The following is a 16,085-nucleotide window of genomic DNA, read 5'->3' as shown; positions in this document are numbered from 1 at the left end:
GCATTCCTGTGGATTTGTGGAATAAAAGTGTACAGACTCGATGACCTCTCTAATAAACTTGCTTAAATTCCTGAGGTTGCCACAGGGCTCCCTTTCTTTTAAACTGAGGGTTTTGACTTTGAATCATTTAGCTGGGGTGTAGCCTACTCTCCGTGGTTCAGTCTTGGAGATTCCTGATACATCCTGAAGGCATCAGGTTACCTTACATCCAGAACTATTTGCCAAGATGTGAAGGAAAATTTGCTTAATGAAGGTAACCATTTTGGGGTCTCTGCATCCAGACTCATTTCAGACTTTTGTCTAAGACTGCAAAATGTCAAATGCTAGGCTAACCATGTATTGTGATAAGACCTGACTGAACCCTTTAATTCAAAAGGGTGAGCTGAAAAGAAAGAATCCAGGGGAAATCTTCACTTCCTCAAATCTGATTGAAGGTTGAGAGGGATCAAGGGAAATTTCAATAGCTTGGAAACTAGTCCCCAGGAAAACAATGAATAAAGCCTGGAAGAAAAGAAAGGAAGCCTTGATGATTAGCTTCCCCTGTGGAGAGAGTCTCTGCCACTTGGCTCCCTTTGATGAGATTACAGACTTCTGAAACTTGTTCCCACAAGGAAGGTAGACATGTTGAAAGAACATCCTTCTAAGTAGGCAGGGAACACATTCCTCACTCTTGGGAAAGTATACTGTTTTGCTCTCTGGAATGACTTAATCATGTTTTCAGCCCTGAGACCACAGCTTTGCTTCAAGAGGTTCTGAGCCAATCTAGTCTAAGTTGAAGCTCAGATTCATTTGAGGAAGTTGCAAGATTTTCAAATAGCCAAAGCATTGTGTTTTTATGTTTATATAATATTCCTCAATAGGGTGGAGAGACCTTAATGGTCCTCTTACATTCCTTGTCCTTAAGATTGCTCCAATTGCATTTCTCCATGGTCCCCCCATGCACCACCCTGTTGGTTGGGGAAGGAGGATCCAAGCTAACATTTTATTGATTTGGATATCATAACCTGAGAAATAATTTCTGCCCCTTCTTCTTTTCATGTGCCCTCAAATCTTACTCTACTCGTATACTTCAATTTATACTCTCATAATTTAAGACACTTAGAGTTGAACAGGATTTTAGTTTAGAGTTAAACTTCCCAGCCTAAGTGGGAAGTCCCATTCCTAACTGATGGTCCCTAAGTCTTCCTCAAAACTATCAGTGTCAGGAGAACTTCTCCGTTGACTTAAAGCTATTTTGGTACAGTTTGTCTTTAATTCACATCCTCCACATACAGCTCTCCTCATGTCACTGCCTTTCCCAACCTCATATATCTTTCAAGGCCCAGCTTAAGTCCTACCATTTCTTTAATGATTTCTTAGACTAAATATGATCATATAAACTTATAAATCCAGAAGAATCATAGAATCTTAGTTAAATCCAGAAGAGGATGTACAAGTGTTCCAGTATTGTCTCCTCATTTTACAGATGTCGGAACTGAAGCCAAGGGAGCTCTGATAAGAAACCAGGTCATATCCTATATTTTGACATCCTCTCTAATGCAGCCATAAACAATATATATATATTTAAAACACTGTATGTTTGTATTTTTTCTCCTAATTGCAATCTTTTTGAAGGCAGTGATTATAATTTCTATGTCTGATTTTGCATGGTGTTTCATACATACTTAGGTTGCTCTAACTCAATGCTGTCCAGTAATCTTTCTAAGATGGTGTAAATGTTCTGTATTAACTGCCCTGTCCAGTATGGTAATCACTAGCCACATGTAGCTTTTAAGCACTTGAAATGTGGTTAGTAGGCCTGAGGTATTAAATTTTTAAATTATTTTATTTTTAAGTACCTTAAATTTAAATTTATATTGCTACATGTTGTAAGTGATTACCATATCGAACATTGCAGTTGTTATTCATTTGCTGATTCACAGCAGCAAGTAAAGAAAACTTAGGGTATATATTGACTTGATAATGTCTGTTAATATTGTTTGAATCAGAATAACAGAGGTTTAGAGATGAAATGGGCCAAGTCTTACCACCTCAATTAATATTCCCAGAAAAGTGAAAGCATTGGTTCAAGGTCACATGGTTAATTAGGAACAGAGCTGGCACCAGGGCCTAGGCCTCCTGGTTATAGTTTTTCTTTATTATTGTTTCCTTCTTTGTCATAATGTCTTGGTGAAAGTGGAAGGAGGAATCAGGTAGTAAGTGGAAGGGAAAGCCAATAGAAATTTTTTAAAATATGATGAGAATGAACAAGGATTATAGATAAGGAAGAAGAGAAGAAAGGATGTCATTCAAAAGTGGAGAAATTTGTCAATATCAGAGAATTGAGATGAATAAAAGAAAAAAGTTAAAAGCTCATACTTTCATCTACGGGCCAGTGAAAATAAAGAATTCTCTTTTAAACACAAAACAATGTAACTATAATAAATCAGGGACCATTACATAGGTGTGCCCAGGATTACAAAATGAAGAGAGCTTAGTGGTTACTGAACCATGACAAAGCCCTCATACTAATGAATTACATTCTTCCAAACCTTTGTCAAATCAATCAAAGAACTCTCTATGAATGAGATGGAATGTTAACATCTGGTTCACCGAATGGAGATAACAGTTTCATCTGAAGCCTTAGTTAGTCAAGCTTTTATCTCTCCCGGCTGTCCGCTGATCCCACTTTATCCTTTCTCCTTGCTTTGCAGCTGCTCAACGAAGGAGAGATCTCACTGAGGAGCATTGGATTCAGTGGCATGTAAATTACCCAGGAAGTAGAGAACCCTGGTGGAAATGAATGGTTTTGAAGCTGAAAGTATGCTTCAGATACCCCTTCTCCAAATGCCCCTTCTGATAATCTCAGTAGCTTCAACAACCTTTCAAGAGAAATAATTTGTGTAGAGACTGTTGCTTATCATTAAATAAGAGAAGCAACTAGTTCCCCAAAACTCAGTGATGTTCAAAACAGGATGTTACACTTTTTTGGGTTTGTCTCAGAGTATTTTGTATAACAAAGAGAGAAGGAAAAACTAAGACTAAACTCTGTAATATCATGATTTGTAACATGAATTTTGTTTCTTTGTATCTTTTCCCATTCCTGCAGGGAAGTAAAATGACACTGAATTTTTCTCAGAGTGCGTGGAATATTTATCTTACTAATTTAATGGTTGTTTAGTTAGGTCATAGGCATAGCAAGCTTTTCTTCTGCATCTTGAATGCTACTTTACCTGTTGATGTGACACTAATCTCAAAGTCACAAGCTCAGGTTAGGGTTTATTCATTCAGGATTGTAAGGTGGAGTCAATCATCAGTCCCTTCCAAATCTTATTCTCTCTCTCCTCCAGCCACCTGTTTTCTTCTTCTGGGTTCGCAATTTCTTATTAGTACTACTACCATTCTGGCCAATTGCATTAGAAGTCTGTGGGGCATTTTGACTGTCTCTTTTCTCTTATGCCCCATCTCTAAATGATTGCTCCGTCAAGCAGCTTTCCTTTCCAGGGTGTCTCACATTTGTTGCCCTCCTTTCCATTTCACTGCCCCTACCCTAAGCCAGAGTGGTGTAGTTTTCTGTCATTTCTGTCACCAGTACAAGCTACACAGTGTCCCTAAATGAGTCATTCTAAGGATCGGGACTAGTTGTATTACTTTATTGCTCAAAAACTTTCAATGGTGTGAGGTACTTAAAAGGAAGAAAAAGGAGGAGAATGAAAGGAGCAGGTAGAGGAAAAAGAAGAAAAGGAGAAAGGAGGAGGAAGTTGCCAATGGAACAAAATAGAAACCTAAGAGATTTTACTATATATAAGAATTGAACATGTAGTACTGATGGCAAGTCAAATCAATGGGAAACTATATTTCATGCAATAATTGTGAATAATTGTTTTAAAATATTTAAATTGGATTCTTACCTTCCAACATACACCAAAATAACTATCAGATTAATTAGAATGTTAAATGTAGAAAAGTATTCTACAAAAACCTGAAAAATATGAGATCCTATTATTTCGTGTCAGGATTAGAAAGACCTTTCTAAATAAAATAAAAGCCAAGGAAGAAAGAATAATATAAAAGATTAAACATAACACAAGTATTAAAAATCCAATAAAAAAACCCATCATCGGGCTTCCCTGGTGGCGCAGTGGTTGAGAGTCCGCCTGCCGATGCAAGGGACACGGGTTCGTGCCCCGGTCCGGGAAGATCCCACATGCCGCGGAGCGGCCGGGGCCGGGAGCCATGGCCGCTGAGCCTGTGCGTCCGGAGCCTGTGCTCCGCAACAGGAGAGGCCACAAGAGCGAGAGGCCCGCGTACCGCAAAAACAAACAAACAAACAAAAAAACATCAAAAGTCCAAAGCAAACGGTCATTTGGGAAAAAATATATCTAAGATACAAGGCATACAAAATGTGAGTGTATTTATAAAATATCAAGAATTCTTACAAATCAACAGGGTAAAGAATACTCCAAAAGAAAAAGTTTGCAAAAATTATGGAGAGGAATTTCACAAAAGAATATAAATTCCATATCATGAAAAGAAAGACATTAGAGCTTTTTTCCTCTGTGTGTTCTTACATGTGTTTTAAGCTCAAAGCTTTCCTCATTTTATGACTGCTCAGTCATATTCTCTCCGGTTTATATTTTCAGTTTGCATTTAATATTTTGATTCATTCAATTTATTTGGATGTATGCTCTGAGACATTAGAGTCAATTTAGTTGTAATCTTTTCCCACCTTCCTAGGTTGTAAGCTCCTTGAGGGCAGGAAAAATGTGCCATTTATTTTTGTGGATCCTGTAGCATGTATCAAGTGCATAACACACAAGTTAACACAGGAGGGACGAAGAGGGAGGATCAGAAATGTTTTGGAAGAGGAGGCATCTTTTGAGATTGGTCTATCTAAACATTTTCACGGCACTGTGCTTTTTTTTTTTTTTTTCCTTTTGTGTGTCTCTTTTGGGTTAAACGTGGCAAAAAGGCAAGGTAACGTGACAAGAGAAAAGGGTACTGAAAAATGACAAATGAGGCTTCAAATGCTGACATTACCACACAGAGTGAAGTAAGTCAGAAAGAGAGAAACAAATACCATGTGCTAACACATATATATGGAATCTAAAAAAAAAAAAATGGTTTTGATGAACCTAGGGGCAGGACAGGAATAAAGACACAGACATAGAGAATGGACTTGAGCACACAGGGAAGGGGAATGGTAAGCTGGGATGAAGTGAGAGAATACCATTGACATATACAGTACCAAATGTAAAATAGCTAGTGGGAAGCAGCTGCATAGCACAGGGAGATGAGCTCCGTGCTTTGTCACCACCTAGAGGAGTGGGATAGGGAGGGTGGGAGGGAGATGCAAGAGGGAGGAGATATGGGGATATATGTCTATGTATAGCTGATTCACTTTGTTATAAAGCAGAAACTAACACACCATCGTAAAGCAATTATACTCCAATAAAGATGTTAAAAAAAAATACTGACATTACTAATCACTTTTGTCACTCTGAGCCTCAATTCCTTATCTCTTTAATATAGATATACCAGTTACTACTTGCAAGGTTGTTGGGAAGATAAAAACCCATGTTTGTAAAGAGATAGGCATACTGATTTCATTCCCTTCTTACTACTTATTCTGCTTCTCTGGAAGGGACACTTGTCATCCCTTAGCCTCCTTTCCTGTAGTGAAGTAAAAACATGATAGTTTGTGTGAAAACATCTTGTAACATTAGTTTTTTGAATAGCATAAAGTAGCATTAAATTTTTTTCTCTCTAAGTGTAAATTGCTTGTTATGCTTTTGTTCATGATAAAATGAATGGAAGTGATGTTTGGGTGAGAAGGTTCAGAATAGATATATAGAGGTAAGAAAACAAAGTTAAATGTGAAAAACAGGTAATTAGAAAAAATTCTGATAAGTTGGAGTCATATTGTAGAAATAGAACAGATTTGGGGGTCAAGCAAACATGAGTTTGAGTCTCAGCTTTGCCACAAACTCTCTGTGCAACCTTGCGCAGGTTAATTGCCTTCACTGAGGCTCAGCTTCTCTACCTATCAAGCTGGGATTAATAACATTCCCCCGGCAGGGATGTTATGAAGTCCTAAGATATTAGTAAACAAAGCATATGGCACATAGATGACATTTGACAAGTGCTTCTTTTTTGTTTCTTTTGATTCATCATAATGTGTCTGGGCATCTATATGTTTAAAAGACCTAAATATGATTTATTAAGTACCCAAAAAACTACCAGTGAGTGACTTAGTCCTCATGGAGAACAGATCCTACTTTTTAAAATGCATTTGGACTTGCTCCCTATGTTTACAAAAGGATTTCTGGGTCCATCTATGTCTCATGACACAGAGTCTAAATCTCCACTTGTTTTCAGTTAATCATCTCAGTTTGTCTTGCAGGGCCACAGCCATCATCTTGCTCTTGGGAAGACAGAACACTGTGTACCAATTCTTCTTTTAGGGGCCTATTTAGTTGTTATCACTGCCTGCTTTTAAACTTTTGTGAGCTGTAAAATGTAGTACTATATATTCCTGGGAAGTTTTTTCCCCATTGAGAGTATTTAAGTTTAATGTTTTTCTAATAGTCTGGGAGAGAAGATACTGGTAATAAAACAAAGCATTTGAAAATTTAAAAATAAGCAGTACATTTATAGCAATTATGTAGGGATGTTATTAGTGATTAAATATAGTATCATAGAATAATATACCTAGAGTGAAAATTGTTAGTCATTGTAATCCAGTGATTTTTTTCTAGTTCTTTTTGTCTTTTCATAAAAGAATGCTTATATTTTAGAATGAATGAAGCATGGCCTACTATATTTACATTAGTTTATTTCATGTAATAGGATATAGCAAAGTACTTATGTTGCTACTTTGACTTTAAAATTATTAGTCAAGGCATATGATTCCAACCTCTCTTATATTCTCTTTAGATATGACCTTGAATGACAAGAGGGAACACCCTTTTTCTTCAATGAAAAAACATGGCACACACCATTTTCCCTTTCATTCCTAGGCTATGGAGATGTGGATTTGCTGTTTCCTTTACTTGAATGTCCTGAGTCATAACTATTGTGCTAGAATGAATAATTTACTAATTAGTCCATCTATCTTAACATTTGACTAGAATCTACTATGCCCACTTATGCACTTTATAAATATTATCTCATTTTATTACTTACTTTAAGGTTTGGTTATATAGTATTGATTGTCCCATTTCAGAGCTGAGGAAAACGGGGCCCAGAGAGTTTTTAGAAATTCTCCCATGTTCTTATCTTGTGAGTTAAAATTATAAACTGGTTCTTAATAGCTGTAAACGTAAGTTCTTTACAAATTAGTAGGCTACTGGAATTTTATACTGATTTATAAGTGTTCTTAAATGGCCTTTCTATGATTAAAAAATTATGTAAGGATAATGATTATATCCTCTTTATATCTCAGAATAGGGAATACAGGTAGAAAAGCAGGCTTTTGAGGGGAGGGATGAAGAGCTTGGCTTTCTACATGCTCTTTCAGGAGCCTACCATATATCCAGGTTGAGTAGATATATAGCACCTAATCTTCAGAGAAAGAGACAAGGACTGGAGATAGAGGCTTGGGAGCATCAGTGACAGGTACACAGTAGATAAAAGGCACTTGACATCTTGACTCATTTTTTGTCCATTTTCCCCATTCCTAGAATGGTTTCTGAGGCTGTGAAATTAAGGGTAGACTGATTTAATATATGGGAGGTTCTGTTCTAAATAAGACAGATGGAGCCAGGAGTCTAAGAGGCTACACCATTAGGAGATGTGGGTAGAGTCAGCCTAAGTACGTACTTAACATTTGTCTAAGCCAGAGTTTCTCAAGCTGGTGTATATTAGAGTCACCTGGAGAACTAATAAAGCATCAGAAACCCAGTATAGTAGGCCTGGACACTCTGTTTTTATCAAGTTCTCAAGAAGATTCTGATAGGCTCCAAAGTTTGAGAAGCACCAGCCTAAATCATATTTTGGAATTACTATCTCTTCACCAAGTAATAACTATAAAAAAGCAATTATAAGACCTTTGTTTTTTATAATTTAGAAGGATCTGCTGATGATTTGAAATTTGAATTTTAAAATATTTGTTTAAAAGATTACTTATCTCTGTTTCATTTGGTTTTTTCTTTTCCCCACTGGTGTTTTATCTTACTCTTTCTTCTGGAACATATTTCTGTGTTTTCTCATTTTGTTTGACTCTTTTAGCTTGTTTTTATGTATTAGGCAAGGTAGCTACCTCTCTCAATCTTTAAGGAGTGTCCTTATGTAAGAAATAAACCTCACTGTTTAACCTTGAAAAAAAAATATTGGTTTATATTTTATGCGATTATCTGAGGCTGACAAACACATTCACATGGAGAAATCTTTCTTTCTAAGGTAATTCCATCTTGCCTCTTCTACACAAGGCAAGGATGAGCATATCTAGGTCATCTGAAAGATTTTCCTTCTCAAATTTTGCTTTCCCTGTGGGAAACAGTGTGAGGAAAGGAAATGAGTCCTAACCCTCCCTGGAGGTAATGCTTACACATATTTTGGAATCTGGGGGTCAGCTGCCAACTTCACCTGTAGGCAGGAAGTACACACCTGCTAGCTACATGGTTTTAAAAACAGCCTGTACTTAGCCAGATTACAAGGAACGCTGTTGTTACGGCATCAAAATAGGAAGCTGACTTACATGCAAGTAATCCTTATTAAAGGGGATTTTAGGAAGCAGGACACTTGAGAAAAGCAGGCAACTGTGAAAAGAATATCTCCTGCTTACCTTTGTAAAAGCCAACAATTACCCCCCAAATTAGGTTGGGAGTAGATAGGGCAATCAGTTGTAATAGAGTTGATATCTGGGAAGGGGAGAAATTTGAGTCATTCAGAGATAAACCTCTTATTATGGTTCCCTTTCCTTGATCATCTTTATCCTTCTACCCCACCCCTAACTTTATACATAGTGGTTGCTGGTGGGGTGAGGAAGGAATGACTTTGGAAGTGCTCCTTAACCAGGCTTTTGTATGCATTGTCCCGGGCTCAGGGCTTTCTCATCAGCAGGCTTTCCAGCCCTGTCATTAGTCCTAGTGGCAAAAGAGCCTCATTCTCATGAACTGACCCATGCTGCGAGCAGGTCACTTCAGATAGAGGCTTGCTGCTTTATTCAAAGGCTTCTGAAATTCCCAGATGTTGGGGCAAGATGCAAATGTGGGGACACCCTTTCATTGCTCCTCAGTTTGTTTTTGGACTATTGGAAGAAATGGGGTTCTATCTGCTGACCAAATTCGTGTTTCACATGGGGATGGTGGATTCTCACCTTTCATAGTTGTAATCGTGAGAAGAGTCTCTTTGTGAAAGCAACAGTTAATTCTCTCTGAATGTTACTACAGTTTAGGGAAAAAAAGTATTTTTCCCCCTCCTTTATATTTCCCCTTCACTTATGCTTAAAAACAGGTAATTGGAGCAGGGCTTCGAAGTGTAATCTTGCCCGAAGGCTAAGCTTGCCACCTAATGACACAGGGTTGTTCTGCTTTATTGAGGCAGTCTTGCACTCATTATCCCTAAATTAGTTCCCTTTTCTCCTTTGCTTTATTATTCATCCACCTCCTCCTTTTTTATTTGGATTTTTCCAAGCGAGCCATGACAAAGTGTGTCTTTGTGAGGTTGTGTGTCTGTGCAACAGTGCATCTGTGTGAGTGAGTGCCCCTTCCTCCCCGGTGCCCCTCGTTTACATGAAGTGTTTATTTAAGCCAAGGCAGTGGAACACTGACAAAAGTCTTTGGCACCGATTGCCTTATAATGATCTCACATCAATCCACGGAGGAAAATCTAGCTGAAAGTGGAAGAAGCTGAGATTCAGTTGCAGTGTTCCATTTGCCACAGGCAGACGCAGGCAGCTCAAATTCAGAAAAAAGTTGAAACTGGTTTTTGAATGAAGACTGTGAGAGTGTTTGTGTAAAAGTATATAATTAAGACTTTTCTTCAAAAGAAAACATTTTTTATACCACTCGTGTGATGCTATATACAGTTGGACATATAGCATGAGTTAAAGACAAGAAAATACTGATGTGGTTTTTCTCTCTTCAGACCTGGGCTGGAATCCCTACTTTACTCCTGATAACCTACTATTACTTAGACTGAGTCTGTTTCCTCATCTAAAATAGGGATAATAATGTCAACTTCACAAATTTGTGGTGAAGATTAAAGGAGATGATATTCAAAGTGCTTAATACAATGACTGTTATATTGTAAACAACACATTATATTAAAAATTTGGTATCCTTCTTGATTCCCTTATAATAAACTGAAACACAGCTTGGAATAGTTTTGCCTTAAGAGCCTAAGAATCTGAGCTTGGATTCTTTTTCTCTCTCTAGGATCATTTCTTTCTTGAACTTAAAAAGGGACCTAGAATTTCTGAAGCACACCCAGCATTCTCATTATATACCGGACGCTTTGCTTGGCAGTGTAATCTTATCAAAACACTTGTACAAACTCTGCAAAGGCTTATTATCATTCCCATATTGTAGATGTGAAAATGGAGGCTCAGAAAGATTAAGTACCTTGTCTAAGGTTCTAAAGTAAGGGTTGGAGCAAGTATGCAAACAAGGGTTTGTCAAGTCCCAAAGGGTCTAAATACAACTGAGAATTAGTTCTATTTCATTCACCTAAGTTTGCTTTAAGAAAGTTATTTCCTCAAATATAATGCAACAATTTTACTCTTTTTTGATTTGGAAGATTAGTGGACTCTTTTAGCCTGTACAGAAGAGAGAATATTAGCAACTCTGACTGCTTGATTCTTTTGTTTTAATTTTAAAATTTTTATTATTTTTTTAACATCTTTATTGTAGTATAATTGCTTTACGACTGCTTGATTCTTAAGGTAAATATGTGATATGTGTATTTGAAATATCAAATTTGCTCATGATATTATTGGACAGACTCAGTTATTATTTCTGCCTCTTTACCAAGGTGATTTCTTTCAGACACGCATCTCATAGATCACAGATTTTCCATCTCCTCTTCTTTATCCTACCTTGACGTTCCAGAGGTAAACATCTTTCTTTGCTCCCACCATATCTCCTTTCTCTTCATTAGGACATGGGTACCTAGGTGTTCTTCAGCCTTTATAGCACTGACAACCCTGGGTTGTTGGTTATGTTTTATTGCTCCTTCCACACATATCTTCTTTCTTGTCCTGCAAAGTCATTTCTTCCTCCTCTCCTTTTTATCCTTCTTCCACGAAACCAGTTAGCTAGGCGAGTGTCCAGTAAAGTGGTGTAGGGGGGAGACATAAAGGTTTTAATTCTAGCTTGATGACCTTGGTAAGTGATTTAGCATCTCCAGGTCTCAGTTTCCTCACCAGCAAACATAAATGTTCCACTTGTAACTTTCTGTGATTCTTTCTTGACCATGGCTCCAAAGGCTGCAGGTGCAATTTGTATGCCATGGTTTCCATCAGAGGTACAGTCTCTTATTTAATTCGGTAGCAGTAATAATATGTATATATAGCACTTTGTATTCATGAGAACAGTATGCAGACAACATTTTACTTGTTCCTTTCAACAGAGCAACTTGGGTCAGGTCACCTAGGTAGTCAGTGGCAGAGCCTGGAACTGAATATGGTCCTCTCAATTCTGAATCTTGCATTCATTGCTCTGCACCTCTGCAGGGTAAGGTAAACTGGCTGGGGCATGAGGAAAGAAAGATCAAAAGGTTTTTTGTATGTTGTCTTTATGTAAAATGTGCTGGGTAGTGAATGGATAGTAGAAAATTAAAGGGTAGAAATGGTGGTATGAATTTTTCAAAAAGAAAAATCTTCCAGATTATTGTTTCAGGCTTTGTAGCTTTTTCTAAACATCTGTAGGACAACATTTGAGAAAAAGGAGTACAGCAGAAAATATAACTTCAATTTAAAAATCCTAAACCCAACACTAAAGAATGAAGAACAAGTTACTCTAGTGACTTAGGGGATTTTTCTTTTTTTCTGGATATTTTCCCCAAAATGGAAAATTTTTTTTTTTTTTTTTTTTTTTTTTAAATTCCTTCTATCATTAGCTCAAAGATTAGCTTATACAGTCCCTTGAGTTACAAGCTAGGGATTTATAACTTTTTTTTTAACGTCAAGATCAACAACTCCTTCTCTGGTTGACCCTGTCCTGACTTGGCAAGAAGGATCAAATTTAAATCTGTCTATTGTATACCCAGTGGCCTCTTTTGGCCATGAAAGAGTTCATTCTCCATTAAAAAGCCAGTGATATATTCCAGATTCTTTGTGAAAGAATCAAGCGTATCTCTCTTTGTTCAGGAGGTGACTGTTAGTAGGGGGAGTAAAAGGGGAACAGGGAAATGGTGGTGGCTTCATCATATGTCACAGAAATCTAATTTGATGCATTAGCCCAAACTTTTCTCATTTAAGATTTAAACCAATATTTATTTTTGAAAGGAAATTCAACCCATATGTATCTGTCTCAGTAGCCTTGTTGGCTTTTATTGATAGGAAATAGGAAGTTACTTTTTTGCCAACATTACAAAAGGCCTAAAGTTCAAGTGAATCTTGATCTTGGCAAATGTAGCTTCTATCCTGAAAGGTGGAACATAGGTTCCAGGTAATAAGAAAAGAAAGATAAACATTATCTTTAACTGCTTTCCAAGATAGGGGCAGAGGAGACTGAGGCAGGTTCGAAGAATTACTAATTGTTTAATTTTGTCCCAAAGCCAATATAATTTGATCTTGAATGCAGATTCTCACATGCATAGGTGATGGTTCCATTCATTCAAGCAATTCCAGTTGTAGATGCTGAAGGCTTAGCATAAAAAGAAAAAATACTGTAATAACATCTTTGACTTTGATCATTTGTGCCCTTCAAAAAGAAATTACGAATGCATGGAGACTTACTATTTTGATCTATACTTTTATATAAAATAGAGACATTTTTCAGCATAGGAGATATTTTCCCATCATCCTGGAAAAAAGTTTGTCTTTATTACCTTATATTATTTTCTAAATTAATTAATTCAAGAAAAAAATTGTTTCACAGAGCATATTCACTACTTTTTCTCACCCATTGTAAAGATTAGACACTGTGAATTGTTCTGATTTTCTGTGTTTAGCTAACTCAGCCTAAGATTTACTCATGGAGAAGTGCTCTCTTTAGAGTGACTGTCCTTGGCTTAAATAATGGTTCCCAGGGGTGGTGGAGAGCATTGGAAACCAAGTTCTACAGCCCCAGGGCCAGATTTATAACCTAGCCCAGAGAGACAGGCACAGAATTTGGTAACTCTCAGGAGGTGACTTGCAAGTACTTAGTTGAAGCAGGAGGCTTGGACTAGACGAAGTCAGGAGGCAAGGTGCTTAGTATCACAAGAACTCGAGCACAGAATAAATTTTATTTCTGCTTAGAGCTTATCCAGGATCTGAAAGTCCACTTTCCCCGTGAGGTCCTGATTTGGTAAGGAGTCCCCAGGATTGTTCCTTCCTCCAAGCAAAAGTTACATTTTAACAAGACTTTCTTTGGCCACAGGCATTCCTCTAAGCAGCGATTCTCAAAGTGTGGTTCCCTAGACCAGGAGCATCAGCATGACCTTGTTATGCTTGTTGTTATAAATGCAAATTCTCAGGCCTTGCCCAAGTATTACTCAATCATAACCTCTGAGATTGGGGCTCAACAATCCATGTTTTAACAAGCCATCTGGGTGATTCCAGTGCTTGCTAAATTTTGACAAACCCTGCTCTAAAGTAGAGAATACCTTTAGGCTTTTGTGTAAAACTCTGCAATGTAACCATATTACAGCAATTTGAACTTATCACAATTCTATGAATTTAAGTGTCAGTTCTTTGTGAACAATTAACTATTAGCCACATGTTTTAAATGAGTGTATGGATTATTTTTCCCTGGTGGCCTCAACTCTGACCTGGTCAGCACAGTCAGCTCAACCTCTAAATAATGGTTACCATCTATGTGTAATCAGGCTGCTCGAACCCTGCCTATCTTACCACACCCTAAAAGAATTAGGCTAGATTCAGGTGGCTTAGTATGGAAAAAGTGCCTGTCAGTCTCTTTCTAGGATATTCGGAAGCAACAGGTCATACACTTGTGCTACTTCTCCTGCTGTACCTTCTTGGACCCCTGATGGAATTTCTGATTGTCCTTGGGCCAGATGAGAAAGGACCCAGATTTCTGAAAGCTCAAAATTCTTGGAATAAAGCTCAACCCCTTCCCCAGTACCAGATTGTATAATATACTGCTTGAAGTGAATAAAAAACTAGCACCTTTAATTTTCCTTTCAGTGAAGGGTATTCCCCATCATTCCCCTTTGTTCTGAGATAGTGGCAAGTAGCTTTCAACATTGTTTTTGTACATGTTCTGTGAGTCTTATATTTATGCAAAAGCCACTCATCTAAAGAGACACAAAACTATTCTTGCTCCTACTCTGCCACCAGAAAGTCGGTCCTGACTTTGACCCCTAACTGATATATATTTTTCAGAGGTTCCTCCAGGCAAAGGAATTATTTATGGCTAGTTTGATCTCATTTTCAAATCCCTATAGGAGTTGGGGCTACGCCACCTGTGACCTCAGGGATTCCTTTGTCACTTCTAGCCTAAGCTTATCTCCTGTTTTCCAAGTTCCACCTTGCCTTCCTGTTTGACTCATAATAGGAGAGCCATCTCCTTTCAAAAATGTAATCTGAGCTGCTGGCACCCAGTGATGCTGGTATGAGGTAGGCAGAAGTTTTTGTAAACTTCCTTCTAGGAAAGTAACCAAATCCTACTAGTGGCCAGTTTGGAAATCCAGTCAGTGGGCATATTTGATCGCAGATGGATATACTCAGAAAGAGGTAAGTCTTAAAAGTCATCCAAATACTTAATGGACCACCTTCTACCATAACATATGCTCAAAGAATTGAGTGCTAAATGTGTGTCAGGCATACATACATTACTTAAGGTATTTTATTTAATCCTTGCATCAGCCTAGTGAGGTAGGGATTATGAGGATCCCTAGTTTGCATGATGAATTAACCAAGGCTTACATAGTTTAGATGAATTGCTGTCAAAGAGCAAGTGAATCAGGAAATGCCTTCCAACCTTAGATGATTCTTTTATAAATTCTGTGCTGTAAATTTGGGAACAAAAGAGTACATTATTTGTGATTCCATTTGTATGATATTCAAGAGCAGGCAAAACTAATCAATGGGATTAGATGTCAGAACACTGGTTGCTTTTGGGAGTGGAAAAGGGAGGGGATTGAGAATAAAGAGACATGAGGTGAGTAGAGTGATGGAAATGTTCTATTATTTGATGGAGTATTAAATGTATGGATTTTATAGTTGTTAAACTCATCAAAATATACATTCAAGATCTTTGCATTTTACTTTTTGTAGTTATAACTCAACATAAGTTAAAGTCAATATAAGATTCTAACAGTAATATATAGGAGAAATAAAAGGAGTTTTAAATAATATATATTTCAATATATATATGCTAGGGATGATCTATTTGAAGATATAATGACATAGTCAGATGCTTGCATCAAATATTAGTAAATAGATTTGCATTTTCAATTTTGAATTGAATTTTGTCAAAAGTGTTTTTTTAACATCACATTTCGAAGATACTATACATACATACATATATACACAGAGATTCAATTATAGTGAAACAGTTGCTAATGCAGACAGATAGAGTGTCATATTGGGTTCACCAATGTCACAAGTAGTGCTGTTTTTGATGGAATGATGGACTATCCTTGGAAGAATTTCCAAAATACATTTTCCAATCTTTCCTCTATTTACACAGTCATGTTAATTCTGGAAAATTCAGTGAATAAATTATGCAAAAATTATTTTTGTTTTTATATATAAAACAGAGTTGAGTTTAAAGTTCAGATGATTAAAAGTTGGGTTTTTATCTATAAGAATGTCCAAATATTAAAAATATTAAAAAATATTAAAATTGACATTTTACATACCTGGCCCTTTTCCACAAAACATATGTAGGACTGGGCCCAAACATTGTGACAACTGGAAACCCCACACAAATCTAAATCTCTTCAAGAGGAGTGACACTGGCTGAGTTGAAAGCTATGCTCCACACAAGACTGCA

Source organism: Lipotes vexillifer, unplaced genomic scaffold, assembly GCF_000442215.2.
Source record: "Lipotes vexillifer unplaced genomic scaffold, Lipotes_vexillifer_v1.1 scaffold317, whole genome shotgun sequence".
In the NCBI taxonomy this organism is placed as follows: Eukaryota; Metazoa; Chordata; class Mammalia; order Artiodactyla; family Lipotidae; genus Lipotes; species Lipotes vexillifer.
The sequence above is the reverse complement of the archived record's forward strand: the minus strand, read 5'-3'. Positions refer to the sequence as shown.